The 21,452-nt window shown below is 34.6% G+C and overlaps 1 protein-coding gene across 7 annotated transcripts in view; it reads left to right on the forward strand.

Moving 5' to 3' along the window:
• Positions 1 to 21,452, forward strand: part of TAB2 (TGF-beta activated kinase 1 (MAP3K7) binding protein 2) — a 93,595-nt gene that overhangs the window by 6,604 nt on the left and 65,539 nt on the right. Inside the window, exons 1-3 of one of the 7 annotated variants that reach the window (XM_077149218.1) lie at positions 6,286 to 8,884; positions 9,574 to 9,653; positions 16,550 to 16,698. The exons of 2 other annotated variants lie outside the window; for them this stretch is intronic. The gene's annotated coding sequence lies outside the window, so the exon portion shown is untranslated. Of the gene's footprint in view, positions 1 to 6,285; positions 8,885 to 9,573; positions 9,654 to 16,549; positions 16,699 to 21,452 lie in introns of those variants that run through there. 4 more of the 7 variants (XM_077149217.1, XM_077149211.1, XM_077149212.1 and 1 more) reach the window with 4 other exon arrangements.

The following is a 21,452-nucleotide window of genomic DNA, read 5'->3' on the forward strand; positions in this document are numbered from 1 at the left end:
TTGTTCGCTAAGTAAACTTTAGAGTTCTTCCTGGTACTGTAGTAACACATATAACTTACCACTGAAATGTAAACCTAGTTGCTGTAATTACTGTTTAGTAATTACATGAAGCAAATCTAGTTGCTTCAATTACTGTTGAAATAGTAAAGGATAAAAACTGCCAGTCTTTTATTAAGTATGTTTTAGAATATTTTGTAGTACCTATATATCTCTAATCCTAGAGGTAGTAATTGCTCTTTAGTGTTACACACGTGGAGTCTGTAAAATAAATCTAGAGGCACAAATAGGGTTCTAGCCCAATGACATGTTATTGCTTAAAGAATTATGAAGTACATATTGGTCTCTTCAGTCTTCTTTTTATAGCTGGTTAGTTTTGTTGTTGACAAAGTCAACATGTAGTATATAGGATTATTTCTAAATATAAACACAAAAATTTAATTTTTGTTTTGATCAATTACCATTATTCTGTAAACCTAATTAACAGATTTTGAAATCCTTTCAGGTGGGTCACTTAATGCCAGCAATAATTATGTCAGTAAGTTAATTTTGCTTTTTTGCAGTTTGCAACAGAGTTTGTCCTACATGCAGCAAAACCAAATAGATTACATAAAAATTTTAACTGAATAAACTTCCCTTTAAAAATTATAATAAATATCTGTGGTATAAAGCCTATTATATAATTATTTATTGCATATTCTTAACATTCTATGACCTATTCTGTCTTTACTGTTCTTTTAGTTTGTGCTAGCATTTCCTGATCATAGGTTTTATTGGTGCTAGGTCATCATTAGAAGATAATTATGGAAAAAATAGCAATACAGACAAGCAAAGTGTTGCTTTTTAAAAATCAGAATTTATTTTGTGTTCCATTTTAATCCATTGAACACAAATTGTGATATAGTTGCTTGCCTAATTTAAGTGTACAGTTCAGTGGCATTAATTGTATTTACAATGTTGTGCAACCACCACCATTCATTACAAAACTTTATCACCCAAAACAGAAACTCTGTACCCATTAAGCAGTAACTCCCCATTCACCCCTTCTCCCCACCTGTGATGATTTCTAATCTACTTTCTATCTTTAAGAATTTGCCTATTACAGATATTTCTTGTAAGTAGAAGCATATTACATTTGTTCTTGTGTGTTTGACTTCTTTCATTTAACATGAACTTTTCAAGTTTTATCTGTCTTGTAGCATGTATCAGAATTTCATTTCTTTTTTTTCTCTTGCATGGTGTATGGCAGGGTCACATTTCATTATTTTTCCGTGTGAGTATCCCATTATTGAAGCACCATTTGCTGGATTTTTTTGTTTTGTTTGTTTTGGGGAAGTGCATGGACTGGGCTTCATTTCTTTTTATGGCTCAGTAATATTCCATTTTATATGTATACACCACATTTTATATTTCTGTTTATCTATTGATAGACACATAGGTTGCACCTTTTGGCTGTTGTGAATAATGCTGCTGTGAACTCTGAGTTCCTGTTTTTAGTTATTTAGGGTTTACATCTGGGAGTGAAATTGCTGGGTAATATGGTAATTCTATGTTTAACTCTTTGAGGAACTGCCCACCTGTTTTCAATCGTAGCTGCACTGTTTTACATCCCCACCAGCAATGCATGCAGTTTTCAACTTCTCTACTTCCTCATCAACAGTTGTTATTTTCTGTTTTAATAGCTGTTCTGGTGGGTGTAAAGTGCTATCTCATGTTTGTTTTTTGTTTTTTCTTTTTATTGGAATTCTTTTATTAGAGAAATTGTAGGTTTACAGAAAAAGCATAGAGAATGACTGTATACTACCCTATTAACACCTTACAATAGTGTGGTACATTTGTTACAATTCATGAAAACATGTTTATAATTGTATCTTGAACTATATTGTCATTTACAATAGGGTTCACTATGTTTATGTTTTTTAGTTTAGTTTTTATTTCAGTAACATATATACAACCTAAACTTTCCCCTTTTAACCACATTCAAATATTTATAAATCTCCGCTGCTAATTACATTCATGATGTTGTGCTATCATTACCATCATCAGTTACTAAAACTTTACAATCAGCCCAAATAGTAACTCTGTACAATTAAAGTATTAACTCCCTATTCCCTCCCTACCCCTGCCCCTACGCTGTCCCCTGGTAACCTGTAATCTAGATTCTGATTTTATGTTTGCTTATTCTAATTATTTCATATCAGTGACGTTATACAGTATTTGTCTGGTATCTGGCTTATTTCACTCAGTATGATGTCTTCAGGGCTCATCCATGTTGTTGCATGTAGCAGAACTTCATACCTCTTCTGTGGCTGAATAATATTCCATTCTATGTATAGACCACATTTATCCATTTATCTGCTGATGGACACTTGGATTGCTTCCATCTTTTGGCAATTTCGAATAATGCAGCTGTGAATATTGGTGTGCAAATATGTGTTTGAGTCCCTGCTTTCGTATCTTTGGGCTGTATACCTAGAAGCGGGATTGCCAGGCCATATGGTAATTCTATGCTTAACTTTTTGAGAAACCACCAAACTGTCTTCCTTGGGGGTAATGTTTTACATTCCCGCAAATAATATACAAGGGTTTCTGTTTCTCCACAGCCTCTACAACATTTATTTTCCTTTTTTTTTTTTTTAATAGTAGCTATTCTAGTGGATGTGAAACGGTATCTCACTGTGGTTTTGATTTGCATTTCCCTGATGACTAATGATGTGTTGAGTCTCTTTTCGTGGGCTATTTGACCATTTGTTTATCTTCTTTGGAGAAATGTCTATTTAAGTCCTTTGCCCATTTGTTAATTGGGTTGTCTTTTTGTTGTCGAACTGTGGGAGCTCTTTATATATGCTGTATACTAATCCCTTGTTGAAAGATGATTTTCAAATGTTTTCTCCCATTCTGTAGGTTGTCTTTTCACTCTCGATGAAGTCCTTCACTGTACAAAAGTTTTTAATTTTGATGAAGGCCAGTTTATCTTTGCTTGTGCTTTTGGTGTTCACATCTAAGTATCTCTTGTGAAATCCAAAGTCTTGAAGATTTTTCCCTGTGTGTTCTTTTAAGAGTTTTATAATTTTATCTCTTATATTTAGGTTGTTGATCCATTTTGAGTTATTTTTTACACATGGGGTGAGGTAGGCTTCGTTCTTTTTCCTGTAGAAGTCCAGTCCTCCCAGTACTATTTATTAAAGATACTTCTTTACCCCCGTGGAATGGTTTTGACATGTTTGTCAAAATCAGTTGTCCATTGATCTGTAGCTTTATTTCTGGACTCTCTATTCCATTGGTCTGTGTGTCTGTCTTTATGTCAGTAACACACTGTTTTGATTACTGTATCTTTGTAGTAAGTTTTGAAATCAGGAGGTATGAATCCTCCAACTTTGTTCTGCTTTTCAAGGTTGTTTTGGTAGTGGTGGTGTGTTTTAAATTTCAGTTTCCAGTTTGTTGCTCATATATAGTAATATGGTGGATTGACTTTATATCTGTGACCTTGCTAAATTCGCTTATCATTTTGAGAGTTTTTTTTGTAAATTCCTCTGGTTTTCTAACGTGTCTAGAAATAGAGAAACTTAACATCTTCCTTTCTAATCTGTAGATCTTTTATTTCCATTTCTTGTCTTACTGCTCTGTCTAGTAGTTCTAGTACTGTGTTGAATAGGAGTGGTGATAGTAGACAAGCTGGCTTTGTTCCCAATCCTAGAGGGAAAGCAGCCCTTTACCATCAGGTATGACGTTATCTGCAAGTTTTACGAGTTGGTAAGTTTCCTTTTTATTCCTGGTTTGCTAGCAGTTTTTTGTTTTCAATCATTAATCAGTATTGAATAGTGTCAAAGACTTTTTCCTATATCAATTGATATGAACATGTGGCTCTTCTTTAGACTGTAAACTACTGGTAACTGCTGGTAACATTCCTTTTAAAGATTAATTCCGACTCCTCTGTGTGGAATAGACTATGGCAGTGAGGCAGAGGTAGAAACAGAGACCATACCAAAAGTTGTTGCAGTAATCCAGAGGAGAGATGATGGTGACTTGGGCCAGGGTGGTAACAGAGAAGGGTGAGAAGAGGTCAGGTTTTGTGTGGGCAGAAATTGCTGATGAATTGAATCTGAGGCATGAAAGAGACGTGAAGGAGGATGCCAAGATTTTTGGCCCAAGCAATTAGAAGTATGGAGTTGCTGTTGAGTGAGTTGGGGAATACTAGTTAAGTGGCAAGTTAGGACTGGACTGGGTAATAAAGAACTTGTTTCTGGGTGTCTTAACTTTGAAATGCCTAATAAGATATAAAACTGGAGTTATCAAATATGCAAAATACTATTCAGGCTGGAAATATAAATTTGGGGGTCATTGGTTGAGTCAATATATAAGCAGTTATAGAAGAATTTGTTAAAACTATAACTCTAACCTCTTTCTATTTACTGAACTTAATATAGGCTTATTAGCAAAAAGCCAGATTCTTCTAGCATATGACGAGCTTTATGAAAATTTTTCTTGGTATAGTATTAACAGATTATTGTGTGTCTGACCATTAAGTGTACCAGAAATTATATGATTAGGAGTCGTTTTAGGAGATATATTTTTACTATAGGAGATATTTAATTATGCTTACTTAATAGAGAGATGACTATAATAGTGTTATAGACGTGTCTTACTGATTCTCAGAGCTTTGTCCTAAATCTTTATAAAATGTAATACTTTGCAAGTATTGTGAAAGGGATTGTTACTGTTATTAAATAAGTTCTTAAATGGCTTCCTGTGCAAAATTTCTCTTATAGGTAAAATAGCCAGCCAGAGACACATATCAAAAAGAAAAATTAAAAACAGGAATGCAAAATACCTAACAAGTAGAGATTGAGATTTCTGATTTAGAAGCAGAAATAAATTGATGAAAGGAGAAGGGGAGCCTCAGTTACAGAGAATTGTTAAAAAGAGATCTCTTTAAAAATAAATAAACAATACGGAGGCAGATAAGAGATAAAAAAAAATTGGGTAGTTTGAAATACCTAGTGGTCAATGAGAGGGAAGAGTGAGGGATATGGGATGTATGAGTCTTTTCTTTTTTCTTTTTATTTCCTTTTCTAGAGTGATGCAGATGTTCTAAAAATTATGGTGATGAATACACAACTATGCGATGATATTGTGAGCTGGTGATTGTATACTTTGGATGGACTGTATGTGTGTGAAGATATCTCAATAAAAATATTTTATAAAATAGAGATCTTCCAAGTTCAGATATGTATACTTCATGTTAAGATCTTCTGCAAAATATTTTTAAAGCACCACTCTTTTTCATTGAAACTAATTAGCTCTAATATGTCTCCTTAGTCATAAATCATGTATTTGTAGCGCTATATTATATATAACCCTATTGCAGGATTTGTCACAAAAATTATCCATTTACTTTTAGTTTCTCCCACTAAATATGTTTTTTCCTGCATTAGTACAATGCCTTGACTCTTGAGTTCTCAGTAAATATTTGTGAATGAATGAATAAATAAACGAATACCTACTTTACTTAAGATTAACAATGCTAGTAGACTTCCTTGCTTTTGGAACTAAATGACTTTTTGAGATTTTACAAAAACAGTTATGGTTAAATGTCTTTTCTAAGTTGTGCAGTGATGCTTTCAAACAAGCATTCTACTCCTAGAGAATGTACCCATAAAAGCACCATTACTAACCCAAGGTCAGTGTCACACACATTGTGTTTTTTGTTATTATTATTCTCCTAATGGTAATGGATATACTCAGTTCATCTAAACTTTGGCCCAGGCTTTTAGTATTTACTCAATGACAGGCACATTGCAAATGCTAGGCTAGGCTTAAAGTTTAGTCCATAGGAGCATGTCTCGTGGAAATTTCCTGTCCACAATTTAAAAGAAAGTAATGTTCATCTACCTTCTGCCTAGTCTTTCTTCACATTTCCAGGAACATGGTGGAGGAGATATAGGCCAAGTTTTTCTTCAGTAGTAATTAAACTTAAAAAAGCATTTTCATATACCTTTTCTTTTCTTTTTTTTTTTTTTTTTTTTAAAGGGAGGAAGGGAAGGAAAGACAGAGAGAAGGAAGGAAGGAAGGAAGAAAGGGAAACATCTTTTTAAACATTTTCTTGTTTTATTGTATTTTGTTTGTTTGTTTGTTTTTTACATGGGCTGGGGCCGGGAATCGAACCGAGGTCCTCCGGCATGGCAGGCAAGCACTTTGCCCGCTGAGCCACCGCGGCCCGCCCTACCTTTTCTTTTTTGAGCTTTGTAAGATAAACTACCCTCACCCTTTACCATTCTAGTACAAATTTAAACACCAGGAGAATATTTTTTTAAAGCTATAGTATTAACTTATTTCCAGATCCATTGTGCGTGTGTGTGTATGTACACATGTTTATACAGATAAATATATATATCTTCATTTGTTCATTTTAGTTCGTGACAAATTAATAAAGCTTATAGGAAAAACAATTTTCTTTAGTATTGTTGAAATCAACATAATAAAAGTATAAATTGCTTTAGTGCTGTGTTTTAGGTATCGTGGGGAATAAGGAAGGAGTGCTATATAAGAGAATTCTTATTCTGGTGGGAGAGAGAACAGTATGTCATCAGCAGTCTGATACAGTGATCCCTACCTCACATGGTTATTGGGAGCATTAAATGAGTGGATCTATTGTAAATCACTTGGCCTAGGGACTAGCCCATAAAAAAATGCCAAATAAATGTTAGCTATTGTGGTGACTTGGAGTTATGTCCCTGAGGAAAACATGTTCTTAATCTGAATCTAATCCTGTGGACATGAATCCATTATAAATAGGACCTTTTGGATAAAATTACTTTAGTTAGGGTGTGGCCCAACTGAATCGGGCTGGGTTTTATTCAGGATTACTGGACGCCTTTATAAACAGAGTGAAAGTGGGGGAAAAAAGCCACAGGGAGCAGCCAGAAACTGGAAGTCAGTGGAACCTAGAAGAAAAAGGAAAAGATTCCACCATATACATTGCCATGTGATGGAAAACCCAAGGGCCACGGATCACTGGCTGCCACCTGGAGTGCCCCGGTCTTCCGGGAGAAAACATCACCTTGCTGATGCCTTGATTTTGAATTTGTAAACTCAAAACTGTGAACCAATAAATCCCCACTGTTTAAGCCATTCCGTTGTATGGTATTTGTTTTAGCAGCTGAAAAACTAAAACAACTATTAGTAGAAAATTTATTATGATTACACTATTATTAAAATAACCTTTAAACTGTACCATAATTATCCTTATAACTTCTTTTCATTTATTTCTTGAGACCATTCTTTTCTGCATTTTGTCTAGCTTTTTTGACTTTTCTGTTGTGAGTTTATGGTTCTTATATCTCCTCTCTTCCTGCCTTGCATTAGTCCCTAGGTCAGTGACTGTCACCACCTTGTGCTGAAACTTAGTACAGTGTCACTAAAAAATCTGTTAAATCCTATGGGGAGAAAAGTGACCTGAGCCAGCTCATGTTTTAGGAAGCTAGTGAGTTTGTTACCACTGTGAAATATAGCTAAGAAAGGCTGAAGGTGGAATAAGCCATCATGTCAGAAGTTCCTGTGTTACTGTTACTATGACTATTCAGGTAACAGATGCCTGAACAAGGAAGGACCTTGTAGGGAGGAATAGAAGAGGGATAAATGCAAAAGATTTTTATGGAAGTGATCAGTGGAACTTTGCGATTTATTGCAAGTGGGGGAGAATTTAAGACCCTGAGGTTTCTACCTTCAGAATCATATTGGGTGGGAAGAAGTGAATTGAGTTTTGGACGCACTGACCTTAGGTTGTTAGTGTGGTAATGGCAGTTAGTTTATTGAGTTGGGGTTTCTCTTCTCTCTGCCTTTTTTCTTTTCTCTCTCCATACTCACTCTCAGTTCTAGTTGATGTTAAAGAAGTTCCCTTTAGGAAAAGTAATTTCTTTTTCATCATAATCTCTAGTAGAAGTTGAACTATGGAGAGCAAGTCCTTATTCCTTCCCATACTGCCATTATCCTCCTCTTTTGGTCCTTTCTCTCCTGGTTACTTTGAATAATATTTACCGTCATCATCACTTCCACCTCACCCCACCTCTGGATTATTGGTAGAGAAGTTTTTTTTTATTTTTATATCAAGTAAATGAGGCACCTTGGCAGAGCTCTTTGAAGAAAAACAAAACTTTATTAAGAATTTGTGATTAAAATATTTATCTATCAATGAGTAAAGACCATATTCATCTAGTATCAATGTAAATATTCTACATAAAGTAATTTCCTAAGTAATTAAAAGCTTGCCTTTTTAATAAAGCTCAAAGTCTATTTCTATATAATGTTTTATATAATATGCTGTCTTCTGAAATAAGAAACCCATGCAAACTTATCCTTTTCTGGAAGATAGAAACAGTTTTTGCTTCAGTGCTTCAGAATGGGAGTTAGAAGCCCCAGGTTCTAGTCCCAGGTCTGGCACTTGTTGCTGTGTGAGAAATTTTTGTTGTTTTTACCACTGAATCTCAGAAACCTAGAACAGTGTGGCAAATAGTAGGTGTAAGCAAATATTTTTGCAAGGAATCATTGGTTTTATGCCTACTTAAGCATTTCTTTTCTGGTTTATTACATGTGCTTCTGAGTTTTGAATATAATGGGAGTATCTGGGTTCTGACTGAGGTAACTATAAGCTTAATTAATGTCCCTTAGCTGCTACTTTTTGTAGATCATTGTTGCCAGATGATCTTCCAAGACATGACTTACTGATTTATTGATAACAATTTATTTATTGAGCTGCCTATTATATATAGGCAATGTTATATATGCAAGCACATAACCTCTGTCCCCTGGGATCTTATCTCTTAGATGAAGAGTTATACAGTGGAACTAAAAGTAAACAGAAGTTGAATCATAAAATGTTGACTCCCAGGTACATTAGGAATTCTAAGAATAGACAGATCATTGTGGGCTGAAGCAGTAGAAAAAGGCATCAGGAAAGAGGTGAAACTTGAGTTAATTTTGAAGAGGTAATTAATTTTGATAAAATCAAGTTGAAGAAATGACATTCTGAGCAAAGATAAGTAGCTTAGAAAGGAAAAAAAAAACGTAGGGTTAAACATGTTCGGACACGCCTGACTAGATTTCTATGGGTGTAAGAAAATAGTGGAAAGTAAAAATAGCTATTTAGCAGAGCGGTTTTAACCTATAGTTAATAACCCTGAAAGAGTGTGAGAATAGAATTCAGAGGGATCCTTGCATTTGTATGAGGAAAACATTACATCTTTATTTCACTAAATTCTCACAGAAATTTAGCATTTCCTTCTAATTATTATGACTTTAGGCAATAAACCACAGTAGTATTAGCAGTACCTCTAGCTTATTACTAATAGATAAAGCACAGATATTTTCATATTACATAACGATGGTAAATATGTCTAAATATAATTTATGCATTATTACGACTTTAAAATTATAAAACCCCCCACTAGATTTTATTGTGTTAGATATTAATAAACATATACCTTAATTCATCACAAATAAGAATTTTAAAAAACATTTGGTAACTTTATTTCATTATAATTGGCTTTCTTTGTAACCAATTGTATTTTATTCTTTTAGAACCATCCTGAGAGGAAATCTGTAGTTTTTCCAACTGCTACGAGCTCCATGACACCAAAAAAAAAAAAAAAAAAATGATGGTGAGCTAAGAACCTTTATCCTATTGGTATCCAATCAGAGAAGGCCTTGAAAACCATGCTGAGGCGTTTTAGTTGACGTGATAAGAGAGGATCTTAGTAGATTACATGTACACTGCAGTGGCATTAATTTCATTCTCAGTGTTGTACTCCCATTGCCACCTTCTAAATGTTTTATCACCCCAAACAGAAGCTCTATCCCTTTCAGCAGTAATTCCTCCTTCCTCTCTGCTCTCACCCCCTGGTGACCTCTAGTCTACTTTCTTATTCTAGATATTTTCTGTAAGCGGAATTGTGCAATCTTTGTTCTTTTGTGAGTGGCTTATTTCACACAATATGATGTTTTCATGGCTTACCCATGTTTAAGCATTTATTGGCATGACTGAATAATTTTTCTTTGAATGCATGATCCACATTTTGTTTATCCATTTATCTGTTGGTAGTTACTTGAGTTGTTTGCACCTTTTAGCTTTTGTGAGTAATGTTCCTATAAACATTGCTGTGCACATATCTAGGTCCTTGTTTTGGTTATAGAATAATAAGCACGTTAATTTAGAAGATTTTAAAATTTCTATACATTAAGAAAAAATGAGTGGGGTGATCTTAGCTTACAACCACTGATAAATCTAAGGTTGTAAATGGCTAAGAAAACTCATCTTTAATCCTACAACCACTACATTTAACCTCTTAATGTGCACCTATCCCAATCTTTAAGTTTTTACACAAAGGAGTGAAATACTTAAAGTTAATGTATTAGGAACATTTCTTAACTTCTTATAGTATACTTGATAGCTTGGAGTGGGAGGATTTTGGTGAAAGAAAGTTAAGCTTCTGGTAAGGTCAGATGATCAGGGATGGCCTGGTAGCGGTAGGGATGGATTTGAATCGGCAATTCCAAGAGATATTTGGAAAGGAGAAATTGCAGGACTCTGATAAATATGGGGGCTGAAGTGCACAGACTGGTGTAGGGAAGAGTATCAGGAAGAAAGTTAAGGTAAAAATAGGGTGCCTTAAAATAGAATTCTTGGAATAATATTGTACAGTCCATAGTACCTTATCTGAAGCCCTGGGGCCATGTGTGTTTTGGAATTCACAATTTTTCAGATTTTAGAAAGATATAGTGTATATATTATATATTATGTAATACATTTGTTACATGACACCCCCAGCAAGGTCCAAGATACCAGCCTGTAATTAAACACGAATATTTCTATAGTGAAAGATGTAAATATCCACAGTAAGTGGGCTGATAAAGCCGATAGATAACCTCACATCAGTTCAAGTCAGATTTTTGCCGCTAGATGAGTTTTGACATGAAACGTCATGGAATAATCTTTTCAGACTTCAGAACTGTGGAGTGATTGTGGACTGTATTGGCTGTAGCAGCCAACAAAGAGAGTTTTAGGGAGTTATGTTTTTGAGTATTGTTAATTATGAAATGGGTAAGATTTAAAGGAGTCAGGAAAGGTAAAGCCAAGGGAAGAGTTAATGTAACTTCACTTTTCAGGCTGAAAAGGGTATTTCTACTTCTGACGAAAATGGGGAAGTAGAGGAGGGAGATTAGTTTGGGGAAGAGTTTAATTTTAAACATGAGCACAATTAAGAGGAAAAACATCCTTCTTTACATGAAATATCTTGTTTTTCACATACTTCTTGTCATAGTTAAAATAGCTTAGTACTTGGAAAATCTTGGAAGTATTTGAGTATAAAATTTCATTTTATAATGAGCTCTTAATTTTCAGCAATTAATGAGGAGGCTACAGACTGATATTGCCATCTTAAAGTACATCTAGGTTGGGATCAGATGGAAGGTGTTTGTAGATAAATGGCCTAATGCCTGGAACAAAACTTGAAAAACCAACTAAAAGGAATGGCTTGAGGTACCTGTCCTCTAAAGGATTCTTTTCTCTGTAGGTGAATTATTAATGATTCATATGCCTTCAATAGTACAATACAGTACAAAACAGTAATTGTAACAATACACATATGTTTAGAAGGAGCAGTTATTGGATCGGCAGTGGTAACTAGCATATTTTGAGTGCTGATGATGTGCCAGCCACTGTTCTAAGTGCTTCACAGCAAGTATCTGGTGGGGCTGCTGTACCTGTGGTCTGGGCCATCACCTCCTCCATGTGGAGATCATTAACATAGGGAATGATGTGATTTTGATTCCCAATCCACTTCGATAATCTGCAATATAGATTATTAAAGCATGAATATATAGAATTGAATAAGTTTTTACCTTTATTGCCATTTTGATTTTTTTTTTAATCCACTGTTAAGTGGATTCAAGCATTGATAGCATATAAGTAAAATCTCTTTGAAATAAGGACAGGTCTTGAACAAAAATAAAGCAAAGCCTATTAATGAAACTAAAATAGGTTTAGTTTTTATTTACTATATATTAGCATATGCATTTATTAGTTTTATGACTCTTAACTAGTATAGAGATACATTTTGTCCATATTTATTACAAATTTATTCATATTCTGACACTGATTTCTTTGGTGAAATAAGAGTGCCAGATTAGATAGTTACGTAAGGCTCCCTTCAACATTAAATTCCTTGATTCTGAATGTCGATGTTTCATGAAATAGAATGGAATGTGTTCTAGTTTGCTAGCTGCCGGAATGCAACACACCAGAAACGGATTGGCTTTTAATAAAAGGGGATTTATTTTGTTAGTTCTTTAGACGAAAGGCAGCTAACTTTCCACTGAGGTTCTTTCTTACATGGGAAGGCACAGGATGGTCTCTGCTGGCCTTCTCTCCAGGCCTCTGGGTTCCAACAACTTTCCCCCGGGGTGACTTCTTTCTACATCTCCAAAGGCCTGGGTTGAGCTGCAAGAGTTGAGATGAGGTATGCTGAGCTGCTTAGGCTGTGCTATGTTGTGTTCTCTCATTTAGGCACCAGCCAATTAAATCAAATGTCATTCTTCGCAGCAGGCACGCCTTCTAGCTGACTGCAGATGTAGTTAGCAAAAGATGAGGTTCATGTACCATTCATTGGTTCATGTCCGCAGCAACAAAACTAGGTACATTCACCTGGCCAAGTTAACAACTGAATCTAACTACCACAGAATGCTTAAACTAAAACTTAAAAGTTCTCCTTAGACTCTGCTTTTAGTGTAGATGAAATGCCAGAGAAACAGTTGAGAGAATGTCATGACTTCATACCTGCATCTTTTTGAGAAACATTGTTCAGAAGACACATAGAAATCAGGGTCCTGGGAGACTAAAAGAATGTCCTGTGTTGACCAGAAACAGAGTTTTCTAGAAGATAATCAGGAATGTCAGTGTACGGTTCAGAAAAAGAAACCTTAAACCTGGGGGTAGGAAGCCAGGGGCCCATCTCTGGACATAACCCTGCTACTAATCGGAGTTTGATCATCAGTAAAGTACTTAATGATCTGAGCCATGTGAAATGAGAATACTAACCTCCAATGGATAATGAATTTAAAGTGCCAAGTAAACCTTTTAAAATATTCTTTGGACTTCAGTTATTGCAAAAAAAAATGGATAAGAACTCCAGATAGGCTATTGGATGCGGTGATTTGAATGAAATGATTAAGGGAAGGTATTTGATTTTATCAGTAAATTAAGTGAGGGTATTTGAAGGCAGATTACTACAGATTAAAGACCATAATATAAATACTCAGTAGAGAAGTTTGGAAGGCACAAGTGGTCAGGGAGAGATGGCCTGGCCTGTCATATTGTTTACATTGTTATTGCTATTTTTCATATTCGTTTGTGTTTACTATTAGACTGGGAGTAAGGTAGAGGGCAGGAACTGCAGTGCCTTGAATGAAGTAGTACTGTTTGATAGGTAGCTTTGTCAAGTAATATTGGTTGAATGCTTAGAAGTCTTAACTGGTAAGAAATTATTGGTATGAGTGTGTACATAGATGTGTGTTTAATATGAGTAAGACTTAAACATATTCATAGATTGAAGGTAGAGACAGGAAAGAAATGGAGCTGATTTCTGCAAAACTATGTGAAAGAAGAGAAGTGGATAGGCTCTGGGACCACTAGGCTTACTAGTAAGAGAAATTCCCCCCCCCCAAAAGTACCAGACCCAGAAGGTTTTACCATTGACTTCTTTAAAACTTCTCTATACTCTGATTTCAGAGTGTAGAGAAAAAGAGGTAAGCGTCTCAGTTCTTTTTATAAAGGCAGCAATAACATGATAGTAAAATATGTAATAAAAGACTATAGACGAATCTCATAAAAATTGGTACAAAAACACTTAATAAAATTAACAAATGGAATACAACATTACATTACAGAATAATATGGTGACCAGGTAGAATTCATTTTGGAAATGTAATGACAGGTCAGATTAATCCATATTACTATGTGTGTGTGTAGGGGAATAATATCTTGAGAGATACTAATAAAGGGAAAAAAAGTTCATTTATTTCTAATAAGAATCCTTAGTCAAACAAGAATAGATAGGTAAACCTATGATTTTATGTGTATCAGACCAGAAGAAATGGTAAAATACTAGAATTCCTATTTTCATATTAGTAAAATTCTAAATTCCTATTGAAATGTCATGAATCAAACAGTGTCTGGCCAGAATTGCTGTTGCATAATACTGGCCCGCGTAATTAGACCAAGAAGCAAAATAAGAGGTGTAATAATTGAAAGGGAGGAGGCAAATTCATTATTATTTATAGGTCATAGCATATACCTGGAAAAGCCAAGAGAATCAACTGAAAAATTACTGTGAGGAATGAGAGTTCAATGTGATGGTTGGTTAGAAAATACAAATACAAAAAAAATAATGACCTCTGTAAAGTGTTTTTCCTTATGGTCTTTAAACTGACAGTTTATCCATATAGATTAGGATACTTTTCTTTTCAGCTTTCTGAAGCATATACTGATTTAATCTAATCTTATTATCTGTAAATAAATTACAGTCTGTTTTGCATATGGCACTTTCCATGTTAACTTCTTAAACTGTTTTGAAATAAAGTTGTGGCACTTGATGTGTTTGGAGTGACTATAAGGAAATAATTTTTAAAAATTCTTTGTGGCTTATGATACATACACTATTATTTGGTAATGCCAGGGAAGGTGTAATCTGATCTTTGAGACTTATTTGGTAAATATTAATTTTATGTGGAACCCACTGTTCTATCAGTAAAAGGAAAATTATTGCCTAAGTGTAAGACTTTCCTTTGTCTTTAAAGCATTTTCTGACTTTAAGATCTAGTTATAAAGTATTGTATTCCAAATTAATCTTTAAACAGTAGGTGTGTTGACAGGGGCATTTTTTACTTGGGGGAAGAATAATTACATGTTTTCGTCTTTACATTAACTCTCTTTATATCCTAAATGTAAATCGATTCTATTTTAATTCATCATTAGCCCTCTAATTCATCTTTTCTTATGTATTTGCTTTGTAGTTTCTCTGAAATCAGTGTTGGTAAAATCAGTTAATATCTCTTAAGATGTGATGCAGTTATTTAAACCTCAGGCTGTGCAAGCAGCAGCTTTAGCATTTAAGAAAATGAGTATCAGCTTAAGTATACATGCCTGTTCAGAACAGCAATATGTTTCATTTTTTGGTAATATGGAAAATGATGGTTGGATAGTGGTATCTTGTTGTATAGATGGGAAACTTCTACAGAGTTGTGGTTTTTTTTTAAAGCAGTTTTATTGAGATACTCACATACCCTACAGTCCATCCAAAGTGTATAATCTGTGGCTTTTAGTATAATCACAGAGTTGTGCATTCATCACCACAGTCAACTTTAGAACATTTCATCACTACTGAAAAACCCCATACCCCTTAGCAGTCACCTCTAAATCCCTCTTTCAATAGCCAGAGTAATCTAATTCCATTGCTGAGTTTTAATCCAAGGCCATAATGCAGCCAGATCTGCCTCTCCAAGAACTCTTTTTCCATACTGCATGCCATCACAAACGGTGGAAAATAAACATTTTTCCCCAAAGCTACTTTTTCACCATTTAACTTTGTTGAGCTGCTAGTTAATAGAAATGCAGGGATTTAAGTTTTTTGAATCCTTGGCATCAGTTCTTGTTTGTCCAGTTATAATTTTCACAATGTCTGCTATCATTTGAAGCAGCAGAGTTTTCTATTTATTTTGACTACTGTGGATTAGTTTCTTAGAAAAACTCCTATAAAGTACCAGTTTACCAAGCATAAGAACATCATTTCCAGGCCCAGTAATTTAATTAGTACAGTGGTCAATCAGTTTTTAAGTTCCTACCATTTCTCTAACCTTTGTAGTTACAGGGTTTTTTTTTAACATGTACCTAATTTTTTAAGAAGTCATTGACTCTATTTTGGTAATGGAAAAAAAGAATTTCCAGTGTGGTTAAGAACCACATCTTATGAGCTGTTCTTGCCTCCCTCTGTAAGAATTACCAAGTATTTTTTAAAATTGGAACTTCAAATTCACTTCATTGCCTGAATGTATTTAAAGCATTTCTTCAGAAATTCTTGAGAATTTATCATAGGAAATTATGGAAGCAGAGAGAAGAGGGTGAAAAATAAGACTAAGAGGCAAGAGCACAATGACCTGAAAATGAGTTTATAATTCCAATTTTACCTGTGAAAATGGATTTTTTTTTTCTTTCTGTTATTGTTGCTCTGTGGTTCCATATTGGATAGTTTATTGCTAAAATAAAAGCTACTGTTTCAACTTTTAGAATTGGGAGTCCAAAAAGAGTTGGGTAGATTATAAGAATGGCTTACCTAATGTATAGCATCTTCTGGTAACTTTTAAGATACCCTTTCTCCACTTCAGAATATTTTTTGTGAAAGACTTTGGGGACTGCCTCACTACTTTTAGATCTCCTAGTGTTGTCTGGTCACGTTTCTTGTTCTGCCTACCTCCAGTTTACTCTAGTTTCTCTTCTGCTTTCAAGGCTCCAGACCCAGTTCCTGGACCCGCCCTGGAAAAGAAGTATCCAGTAGAGATGAGCTCACTGCAGTTACTTAATTAAAAATTTGTAAGCTGCAAAAATGGCAATGGGCCAACCAAGAACAGCTACAATTTGAATTTTTCTATTTCCAGGTATGCTAAAGTCCATGGCACCAGTCAAATCTAGCCTATAACTGCCTTACTATGAAATCTATAATAACCAAACCTTTACTTTCAAAACTTGTGGTCATCGTGCTTTAAAGTGAAGTAACAGCCCTAACATCTAGGTAATATGTAGCTAATATTGACTTTAACATACCTTTTGCCTAACTTTTTCATTTAACTTGTTTGCTAGTAGTAGCAAACTAATGCAAAAACAGTTTAAGAAAAATACATTTTAAATGTTCCTGAGTTAAGCCTTGTAAGTGATAACAAAAAATACTCTGGTCTTTATTCAAAAGTAAGCATGAACAAGAACAAAACTGTCTTCCTCCAAGAGGTTCACATATAGTACAAGTAGTGTAGGGAGTAAGATGAATGAAAGTAGTTCTTCCTGATGTCCTCAATTCTGCACTATGAATGCCTTCATGCGGAGAGTTAATGTGTTCTTCACTAATTGGAAATCTGAAGTAAAATTTCTGGATACAACCAAATAATGTATTATAGTTTTTACTCCTGAAAATTTAATTATATATATAACTGTAATTATATAACTAATGTTTGATAATTTATTACTTGATTGCCCAAAGAAGCCGTAAGTAGTTGGAGTTACCCTGAAATTTAACAACAAAACTGAAAACAAAGATTTCCTAATGCCTTAGATTTAAACCCAGAGAAAGCTACTCATGAACAGTTAGAGAGTTGATCTGTTAAGTTTCTAAGGACACTTACTGCTTTTATGAATTTGTGTTGTTTTAGGAACAAGCCATAAAGGGTGACTGTGTTTACTAAGTGGACATATAATTGTACCTACCTTTTAATTTTAACATTCATTTGGGAAATTTAAAGATCACCCAAAATTAAATCAAGGAATTATGTTTCCCGAATACAAATTTAAAACATGACTCTAATATTCTAGTGTGGACCTCACCTCTTCCTGATATTCCTTCTAGGTTTAATGCAGAATGAATTTAATGTCAACCAATGTAGTCAGCTTTAGGTCACTGATTATTTGCCACACTGTTTGCTTGGTATGGAAAGAATTGTGTCTCCACTGAGTGCTGAATTAGGACTGAAAAGAGAGCAACTAGCAGAATTACTATAGAATCATTACCACTGTTAGGTAAATTGAAGGGGAAATCAATAGGTAATTGTATATGGATTTCAAGTTTTATCAGTTCTTATCAGTGGTGCTATTAGTAATGGTGAGCTCTTTATATATTAAAGGAAATGGCAAGACTATTTCAAGGTTATGGAAATGAAAATATATAATATGTCCTAAAAAATGTGAGCAGTCCAGCATGCCTAGAGAATGGTGGGATACAGAGGGACGTGTTGGGAGATGGAGCTTTATCATATATGTGCTTTTGAATGTCAAGTGGGTGATTTTGAACTTAATTCAGTAGGTAGTGAGAATCCATTGAAGATTTCTTAGCATTAGCAGTGTCAGTGAGCCTTTTAAAAAGGTAACTGGCAAAGGGAAAGTTGACTTAATGAAGTTAGAGATAAGGCCATAGTAATACCTATTAGAGGCAACATTTATTGTTAAAGGTGCCAGGCACTGTTTTATGTGTAGTTTCTCCTTTAATCCTTCCTACAGGAATATTGTGAGAAGTAACTGAAATTGCATGTTATACTTTTAGCATGGGACCTGGCTCATAATAAAAGCCGAACCAGAGTGATGCTAATACTATAAGCTCAGAAAAAAGCAGTGTGTCTTGTACAACTTTGTGTATGATAACGTTCTTTAAAGTGCGTTGTATTTTGGGGCTTGCTTTAAAGGATTTGGGCTTGCTTTAAAGGATAGTGTTACTTTCTTATGCTTAAGATAGTAACAGTAATAATAAGCCTTTTTCTGATCACCTCCTACCTCTTTCTTTTAAACAATCAAACCATCTCATGGGTGAGTGAGTACTATTTACTCAGTTTGAGGGCTATGTATTAGTTCACCTTGAGTTAGCCTTTGGGTGAAAAAAGTGGGTCATCAGTCAGGAGACTAAACTAAGAGATGTGTCTTAACATATAAACCCATAGGTACACTTTAAATGAAAGCATACTGTAATTCTCTTCTTTTAAGCATCTTGATAATTGTTTATTGCTGCAGCTGTTAACTGTACAGCACTAACAGCTTAACAGTTTTAGCATAGATAATACAGCTTTTGAGGAATGGAAAGTGCCTGAGGTTGACTGAGTGTAATTCTGCTCTTACCCTCCCCACCCCAGCAGAATAGGAGCAGTGTTACAGGGAAATATGTAGGGAATAATTGTAAAGGGGAAAGCGTCTGTTCTGCTCCAATTATATCTTACTTGTATTTATGCTTAATTATACAAGTAATACACAAAATATTCCTCTTACAAAATAATGAAAACATAATGAGATGCCTAAATCTCCTTAACCACCCTCCATCCACGTGTCCTTCTACCCAGTGTATCCTTTCCCCCAATAATCATTAGTGTCGATCCTTTCAGACCTTTTCCTAGGCAGTCACATGAATGTATCTGTGTATCTGTTTAAAATTGTTTCTTTTTTGTCTTTTTTTTTTAGAAAACATATATTGTACTGAAATTTGTATTTCATTTTTAATCAGTATCATCTTAAAGGTCTTTCAGTGTAATTCTTTGGATATATTACTTCACTTTAAAAAAAGCTTCATGGTATTCCCTAGGATGACTGTACAACAATTTACCTATTCCTGTTTTGGTGAACATTGAAGTTGTTAGTAGTGCATCCTGAGTTGAAACATCCTTAATGCTCCTCCTTAAACAATGTATTTTCCTCTAGATTAAATGCCTTAGTTAATTAAAATTAATATGGATAGATAGACACTCTTTATTAGTAGTAACAGACTCTGTTCAATCTACCTCAAAGCTGATTGTAATAGCAGTGTATGGTAACCCTACAGTTGAGAACTACTGGCTAAGAACACTGATCTACATCTGGCTTAGTTGTAACTTTGGGTATATATATCTCTTAGTATTTCTCTCTGTAATTCTCTTCAGTTAAAAAATTGTGTAACAGTTACCCTACCTGTTCCCATATGAGGAGGATAGAGTGAGATAATAGATGTGAGCTATAAGAAGTTCAATATAGTTAATTCTAGAACTATATTAGATTATCATTTTCTTGAAATGAAAGCAAGGACTATATTTCCTCCATTTTTGTGTATTTAGAACACAATGTTTGGCCCATAGCGGACAGTCAGTGTTCATGGAAGGGATTCCAGAAGCAAGGTGTAACAAAAAGTGAATCACATCTGTGAGAAAGTTCTAACCAATAGAATATGCTTAGATGTATCTTTTATATTCTCTTTGATCTGCACATGTAACCTCACTAAAAATTGTATACCTTTTCAGAGTTATCTTCTGTCACTTCCTTGTTGCACTATAACCATACTTCTGCACATTTTTCATGTTCTTTTCTGGCCTGTCCCCCCATCACAAACACTTGTCATTGATAACCTGCAGGACTTTTATGCACCTCCAGTGGCTGAGGTCAAGCATTGCCTCCTTTGTGAAGTTTCTGTTGTCTTTCCTAACTTCCTGAGTTTGAGGTGCTTCTTCCTTTTGTCCTCTATAGTAGCTCATCCACCTTCACTGTGGAATAGACACATACTCTCCTCTGGGACTTGGGGGATACTACACAACCATTTACTGCAGTTCTATCTCATTTACATAGTAAGAATTTAAGTCATAGAGCCTTATGTAAAGTTTTTTTTTTTTAATTCAAAAGCATTCAAAGAAGATGGAAGAGTTTCCAAACTTGCATTTCACCCTGATTTTCTTCAAAACATCCTGGATGTGACCATATATAAAAGGATTTGAAAAAATTCAACCGCTGAGTACCTATGAGAACTCAGCTGATAGCTAAGCTTAGCCAGTATTTTCATTCTCCCCTTTTTAAAAATGTAATTGTAGTTTTTTACTACTGAGAGATTACAAATAAAAAACTTTTGTTTGTCAATAAGGCTTAAACATAGGCAAGTGTGCTTTTATTAATTTTAATATTTCCACCATCTCTTATAGGGTAAATAAATGGTAGGCACTAAAGAAATGTTTCTCGAGTACAAGAAAGTAAACCAGGGCGGGCCGCGGTGGCTCAGCGGGCAAAGTGCTTGCCTGCTATGCCGGAGGACCTCGGTTCGATTCCCGGCCCCAGCCCATGTAACAAAAACGGAGAAACAGAATACAATAAAACAAGAAAATGTTTAAAAATGTTTCCCTTTCTTCCTTCCTTCCTTCCTTCTCTCTGTCTTTCCTTTAAAAAAAAAAAAAAAAAAAAAAAAAAAAGAAAGTAAACCAAAAACATGGTACCATTGAAAATTTATTTAAAATTATGCATTAGAAAGTGTAAATATAAATTTCATAAATCAAAATGTTTAGTTGATTGCTTTCATATATATATTTTTTTCTTTTTTGGGGAGGGTGGATGGTGGTGCATGGTCCAGGAATCAAACCGCGGCCTCCTGCATGGAAGGTGTGCATTCTACCACTGAACAACAACCCATGTACCTTGCTTTCATATATTTTTACAGTTCCAAATTTCATGTTTCATTAGGAAAGTATTTTGAGACTTATGGATAATGGTTATAGGATAAGATTTCTGATTCTTTTTTCAATTATATAATTCCTGGATGATTTTCTTAAAATTGCATTAATTGAGTATTCTATAGAGATATCAATAATTATTTGGAGAATTGTTGGATAGATTTATATATAATAAATCTGTTGAGATTCCTAAGATTATTGTT

The sequence above is a fragment of the Tamandua tetradactyla genome, chromosome 2 (assembly GCF_023851605.1).
Source record: "Tamandua tetradactyla isolate mTamTet1 chromosome 2, mTamTet1.pri, whole genome shotgun sequence".
Lineage (NCBI taxonomy): Eukaryota > Metazoa > Chordata > Mammalia > Pilosa > Myrmecophagidae > Tamandua > Tamandua tetradactyla.